The sequence below is a fragment of the Prinia subflava genome, chromosome 3 (assembly GCF_021018805.1).
Source record: "Prinia subflava isolate CZ2003 ecotype Zambia chromosome 3, Cam_Psub_1.2, whole genome shotgun sequence".
NCBI classification, from domain to species: domain Eukaryota; kingdom Metazoa; phylum Chordata; class Aves; order Passeriformes; family Cisticolidae; genus Prinia; species Prinia subflava.
Window position 1 is genome coordinate 731,128 of NC_086249.1, and position 7,091 is coordinate 738,218.

The window sequence follows — 7,091 nt, forward strand, 5'->3', positions numbered from 1 at the left end:
GGGCGCCTCGTTCTGCTCTCTCCCAGAAAATCGTGAGCTACAGTTTGCTTTGAGAATGCCAGTGTGAAATGCAGGGTTGTGTTTCGTGTCAGGGAAATGAAGAAAATCTGTGTAATCATAGTGGTGGAACACAGCCATGGGACGGTTATAAAGATGAGTTCTAATAAACAGCTGAGGAAAGCATGGAAGGAAGTTTTTGAATAAATCTTTTGCTTGCAATTATCTATTATAAGTCTCAAGCTATTCTGCAATAGGTGTCCTTTAATTATAACTTTAGAAGCTTGCTTTGTATTAAAGAATTTTAAACTGTAGTTTTAGAGTGCAAAAAGGTTTTTTTTGACAAAAGAAGGAAATAAGGAGGGGGCTCAGGCCTCACACAAGGTGGGAAAACATCCTGGACATGAAGATATGACTTCAGCTCACTGATTTCTGGCTCCTGGAGAGGGAAACTGGACATCAGCATTGGAGATTGATGGACTTGAAAATAGAGATGGGACCCCACATCTGGAAGCCAGATCCCACCACCTGGAAAAACATATCCTGGAGGTACATCCTGGAGTATTGAAATATCGGAATAGATCACAATGGTCTATAGAATTATACAGGACAATCTATAGATTTATGGCTGTTAGGTATTGAATTGTGACGTTAAAACTAGAAATGGAAACTGCTGAGAAAGCTTGTGAATATGTATGAATATAGCAAATAAAATACCATCAAGTCCAGCAATGAGTGTGCAGTTGGAAGGGAAAACCCCTACCACTGTACCCAGCGCTGCCTTTTTGCTCACACTTGACCATGTTAATTAATTAATTATTAAATTGCTGCTTGATATATTGGCCGTGTCAAGCGTCTTATTTTTAACACCAGGAACAGCTTTGCCGAGGAGGATGGATGGTGTGCACTGAATTGTAACACCTATTTCCAGCAGATCTGCAAGATCTGATGTTTTTTCCATCTCCCTATAGATAGAAATGTTTCTTCCCTGTTATCACCACTGATGGATTTTTTTCTCACTTGCAGTTTCCTATTATTCTTCACAGTGGTATAAATCTAAAGTACTTGAAAACAATTATGCTGAACAGTACAAGACAGCTAGAATTTTGTTTTCTCCTTTTAATGCCTTCCTAAACAAGAACGAGCTGAAGGCAAGTAGCATTATCTTTGCATAATATTGCCTAATAAATGTCCTAAGATTTGCACAAATGGGAAGATGCAGGTTTGTGCCAGAAGTTTTCCTTTCCAGGTCAGAGACTCCACTGGAAAGGAAATCACAAATTCCAAATCCTGAAATCACAGAATCCCAGCATGGTTTGGGCTGGAAAGGACCTTAAAGCTCATCCAGTTCCAAACTCCTACCATGGGCAGTAACACCTTCCACTAGACCAGGTGGCTCAAAATGTGTCTTTTAGTCAGACCATTCTGGTCAACAGGAACAGGCACTTACCAGAATATAACTTTTTTGAGGTTTATTTGAATTTGTAATTATGATGCTCTAGCAGAGTATGAATTTTATTGCACTCAAGATATTTAACAGCCAGCCTCGGTATTTGGAGAATAAATTACTCCATGAGCAGAAACTACTAAACCTGCCTTCTTAAAGAAAACTTGTCTACTAAGATCTAGATTTTAGCTGCATGTTATGTTTGAGTTTGTGTGTTTATGAAAGCGTTCTGTTCTCAGAGTGAAATCACTGCTAATGATGCAGCTCAGAAGGAGCAGAAATACTTTTTTCAGACCTGCTTAGTAGCTAAATTCATTAAATGTAATTAGATGTATTTGGTATTTGTTTTAGATCTTTATTTTTTTTTCAACATGGATGAAAGTAGCCAAGAGAATCGAAAGTTATTGTGTGTAAGGTGGACAGACACACACTAACACATATGTTCATATGTATGTATTCAAGAAAATGGTATTTGCTTCATTTCCTTTAGCACACAGAACAGAAAAGAAATGTTAAAAAATAGTCAGTTATATATATATGAAATGTCTAAAGCTGTGATTGCTGCATTTCTACATGTCCTAAGATGATTTCCAAGAATATTTATTTTTATTAAGGATGAAGACCCAGACTTGGAGATGTATGAGAGATTCAGAAAGTCTGAATGCCAAATTTTCCTTGTAGTTAAAGCCATAATGTTACCATTTACTTCAGACTAGCCTGCAATCAATTCTCCATTACCCAGAAAAATGGGAGGGCTGAGAAAGCATGGACAAAGTAAAAAATGCCCAAAGCACATAAATAGTGAGTCCTGAAAAGCATAAAAAGAGCAGAGCTCTGCAGCAGTTGACCAGCTTGGATAAATGACCAAGGTTGTCTGAGCAGATACACACAACTACCCCAAGCCCAGCAAGGTCTGGTCAGGAGCATCTTCTCTAGTCAAATCCCACATCAACAGAAATCACTATGATGCTGTACAGTCTTAACCAGTCCAAGAACAGCACAGATCTTTCTGTAAAACTGAACTAGGGTTGTCTGAACTCAGAATGACTGCATACAGCCAGCTCAGATCTCATAGCCTAATCCAGGAGACTGAGACTTGACAGCATTTCTTTATCTCTGGTGACCAAAATATCAAGTGTTCCAGTTATTTAGACTAAAAAAACGAGAAGAAAAAAAGACAATATGGTCTGGGCTTACTTCATTAATACTTAATACAGAATCATGGCTAAATGTTCCATATTCTGTCAGTAAACTCATATAAAATAAATGAGGTTGTTGTAGGTAAAGGAAGAAAATGCAGTGTGAAAATGCCAGCATTTTTTCTAGCCTTAGATGCCTCACAGATACTAATCATTTTTTCAGTTCTGATTACCTACATCCTTGTTCTCTAAGTCATCATTTAAGGAGGCCCAAAATTACAGAGCACTTTCTGTGTGTCTAGAAAGTAAACAAGATACAAACTTGTTGACAGCAGCATTTTGTCATCTTCCCTAAGGAAGCAAAGCTCAACAATGTAGAAAACCCACAAGATGAAATTAATTTGTTGGTCAAGGGGAGCTAAGAACTCAAATGATCAAATCTGATGAGCAAAACTCTGCAAGTTGTTGCAATCTCTCTTGTGCCTTCATTTCCCACTTCTACTATGCATTTTAAAAACTAATGACAGATAATTACATATAACAGCTAGGCATTATATGTAGAGTGGTGAGGCCCTGGCAGAGGTTGCCCAGAGAACCTGTGGCTACTCCATCCTTAGCAGTGTTCAAGGCCAAGCTGGATGGGGCTTGTAGAAACCTGGTCTAGTGGAAGGTGTCCCTGCCCATGGTAGGGGGCTGTAACCAGGAGATCTTTTAGGTCCCTTCCAACCAAAACCATTCTGGGATTCCATGATTAATTTATAAAACCATGCTGCTGAGTATTTTTTTTAAGAATTTGCTCAATTATATGCATTTAAACAAAACCTGTTCCTCTTTGCAGAAAGGGAAAGAAATGACCATCAATCTCTACTGCTTTTTGATATGTTCTTTACAACCCAACAATTTCAGATTCCCCATTAGCTTAGAGTAATATGAATCTCATCAATAACACACACTGGTCTAATTAACCACACTTTCTGGGTGCTAACAGAATACTCTGTCTCACCACACTTGTTATTATCCTCAAAGACAATGGAAGAGAGAAGGAAGTAAGCTTGGAAGCCTCAGCAGTGAGATGGCCCAAGGAAGAGCTATGATTTTCCCAGGGAGGTGATTTGTATGCAGCTCGGGTCATCAGGACAAAGCTGTGTTTCTCAGCTCTTTACGAGCTCATAGAAAATGAGTGGAGCAGCCTCACCGTAGTTCTTGCTGGGTTGTGACTACAACCTGATTGATACAGGCTCTGCAATAATCCCTTTTCTTCAGAATGGTCTTTCATGGCTAGAAGAGAGGTGCTTCAGCTTGGTACTATAAGGGAACCAGGCACAGCTACTGCAGCTGCTGCTTTTATGAGGTAAAGGTGAATTTCCACCTTCCAAGAGACTTACGCTAGTAATGTTAAAAGTATAATTGGAAAATTAAGGGGGAAAATGTGTTTGTTTCAGTCTGCCAGCAATTGAGAAAGAAATAAAAAATCCACAATGCTTTTGATACTAAGATGAATGCAACACTGTAGAAAATTTTGAATTTTAGGGAATTTAAGGGAATTAAGGGTAAGGAAGATGGACATCTTCCATGTCTTGCATAAGATAGAAATAACCTAGATCCTAACAGAAGTTAAATTATTTCTTGGCCTTTTTTTGTTTCCAAGTGGCTTCACCAATGGAGTTTCCACTAATAGGTTATTCAGTGACTCAATACATTTTCCTGACATAAGCATCTCTATTTTAATGTCATTCCTCTGCCCTCAGACCACTATTAAAATCTCTCTTCTTCCTCAAACACTTTCCCATCATATTTTTCCTCCTGGCTAAGAGAAAAGCAGAAGCCTCAACAATGTCTGGGTGCTGGCAGCTTGCAGAGGTGCTTTTTATCCATGGCCTTGTCAGACAGATTGTCACCCAGGACTATTTGTATTTAAAATCACAAAGATATTTTCTACTTAAACTACTTTCACTAAAGATAGCTTTGTGTTGCTAATCAACAGATATTTTCCCCCTTAGTGTAAGTAATACATATTCTATTCAACAAATGCTTTTGCTTTACAAATCCTAACAGCTTCTGAGCTGAAAGTATCTTAATTCAACAAGCATTAAAAATGCATCTAAATGCCACTGTGTATCGAGTTGAGCATCTATTTAAACACTTTGCTACTCTGAGGCAAAAACTCAACTATGTAATCTCAGCTAACAAAACAATCATTTCTGTCATTCTGCAACATATCAAAGAAGGAATGAAACCTGGTACCCTCTGCAATCCTGGGAGGTAGATGAAAACCTCCACCCTCTGTGGCTTGCTGTACTGACAAAGAACATATAAACTTGCTTGCTCAGAACAGGAAGCTAAGGAATAAGGCAAAGTATTGAAGTTATTGTTCCACTGAGCCACTTGAGTCCTTATCTACAGCCCCATGCATGTTATACAAATGCTGGGTATCTCTAACAAGCTTCTGCCATTCAAAGAACACATATCCCAGATCAGCAATTAGCAGAATTCAGTCACACTGGGAAACGATTTGCATTGTATTTTAGGCTTGCATTTTCTCTTTCAAATTGAACTTTTAGCCCATCAACAGACCATCTATTGCTTTAAAGTTCAAATCAACTCACCAACAAATTAATTGTTCCTAATTTTGACAAATTATTTTTACAAGGCTGGGTATGCTATAAATACTGAGGAAAGAAATTAATATTAAAGATTATATAATCCTAATATAAGTATTAGAAATTATATTGATCCTGGAACACCTTGCAAATTAAAGTTTAAACTCCCAGTATTGTTGTAGGGTGACAGCAGCAACAGAAAAGCAAGCTGGTGCTGCATTTGCAAACCAGAAACTAGCATTATTGTCACTGTGCAGTTTTCAGTGAAACTTTGGGCAAAGTTCACATGCCTTAAGAGTTTGATGTTAACAACCTCTTGATGGGATTAGCAAGGTTTATGCCGACAAATAAAGACAACCCTGAGCAGGGGCAAGCAAATGGGGAAATGAGGAGTCAGACTCTCACTCCTAACTCCTTCATGGTGGTGTAACCATGTACCTGCAGCACAGCATGGGGTGGGGAAGCTGTGATCTTGCACTGGCTAGAACTTCAGAAACTAGACTAAGAATGGTTGCTTGGAATTTAGATGGCTGCTTCCCTCTGCAGCAGGGAAGTAGCTGTAGGCCAGAATACATAGCTGAGTAAAAAGAGTAAGTAGAGCAGGTAAGAATAAAGACAGCCCGTGCACAAAACCATGATTTTTTGGTCAGATGTCAGATACTCACATCAAAGTCCAGTGCTGCAAAGACAATGGCCCTCTGGGTTTCTTCATATTGAAGATCTGATAGAACACCTATGAAAATCACCATTCTTTGAATCAGAACCATAATAAGAAAGAAGGCCCCAGTGAAATAGGGAAAATTCAATGGAAATTTGGTCTGATAACCTTTTATTATCATCACAGACATTGTTAACTTTAATTTGCAAAAAGCTAACCTCAAGGGAGCTGGGATGCCGCATTACTGTAACTCAGGGTGGGCGTTAAGTTGCATGTTGGTCACTAGTATTGCTTACTCAGCCTAAATTCACCTGTCCCCAGAGGTCTGACACTGCTTGCAAGACTTGGTTACTCCCCACCTTTGCTTCCCAGTTCTTCAGAACAGCAGGCACTTAAGAATAAAAAGAGGATGTACCATCTTTGGAGGGTCAGGTCTCAGAAAGTATTTAAGGGAGTTGCTAGGGCATGTAGGAAAGAAATTAGGGAGGCCAAAGCTCAGTTTAAACTTAATTTGGTAACTTTTGTAAAGGATAATAAAAACGTTTTTACAAATATATTAATGGCAAAAGGAAGGGAAAGACCGACCTTTGTTCTCTACTGGATGCAGAAGGAAACTTAGTAACTGCAGATGAGGAGAAGGCGGAAGTGCTTAACGCTTTCTTTGCCTGTTTTTAGTGGAAAGACAACTTGTCCTCAGGACAGCTCTCCTCCTGGGTTGATAGATGGTGTCAAGGAGCAGAATGGTCCCCCTGTTATCCAGGAGGAGGCAGTCAGAGAACTGCTGAAATGCTTGGATGTTCATAAATCTATGGGACCAGATGGGATCCATCCCAGGGTGGTATGGGAGTGGGCAGATGAGCTTGCAAAGCTGCTCTCCATCATTTACCAACAGTCCTGGTGAGGTTCCAGATGACAGGAAACTGGCCAGTGTGATACACATCCACAGGAAGGGCCAGAAGGAGGATCCTGGAAATTACAGGCCAATCAGCCTGACCTCAGTACCCGGCAAGGTAATGGAACAGTTTCTATTGAGTGTCATCACTCAGCACTTAGAGGATGGCCAAGGGTATCAGATCCAGCCAGCATGGGTTTAGGAGGGGTAGGTCCTGTTTGACCAACCTGATCTCCCTTTATGACCAAGTGACTCACCTGGTGGATGCAGGAAAGGCTGTGGATGTTGTCTATCTGGCAAGGCCTTGGACACTGTTTCCCACAGCATACTCCAGGAAAGGCTAGCAGCCCACAGCTTG

General features: G+C 39.8%; 1 protein-coding gene across 1 annotated transcript in view; it reads right to left on the reverse strand.

Moving 5' to 3' along the window:
• Positions 1 to 7,091, reverse strand: part of EMSY (EMSY transcriptional repressor, BRCA2 interacting) — a 55,607-nt gene that overhangs the window by 43,285 nt on the left and 5,231 nt on the right. The window lies entirely within an intron of this gene.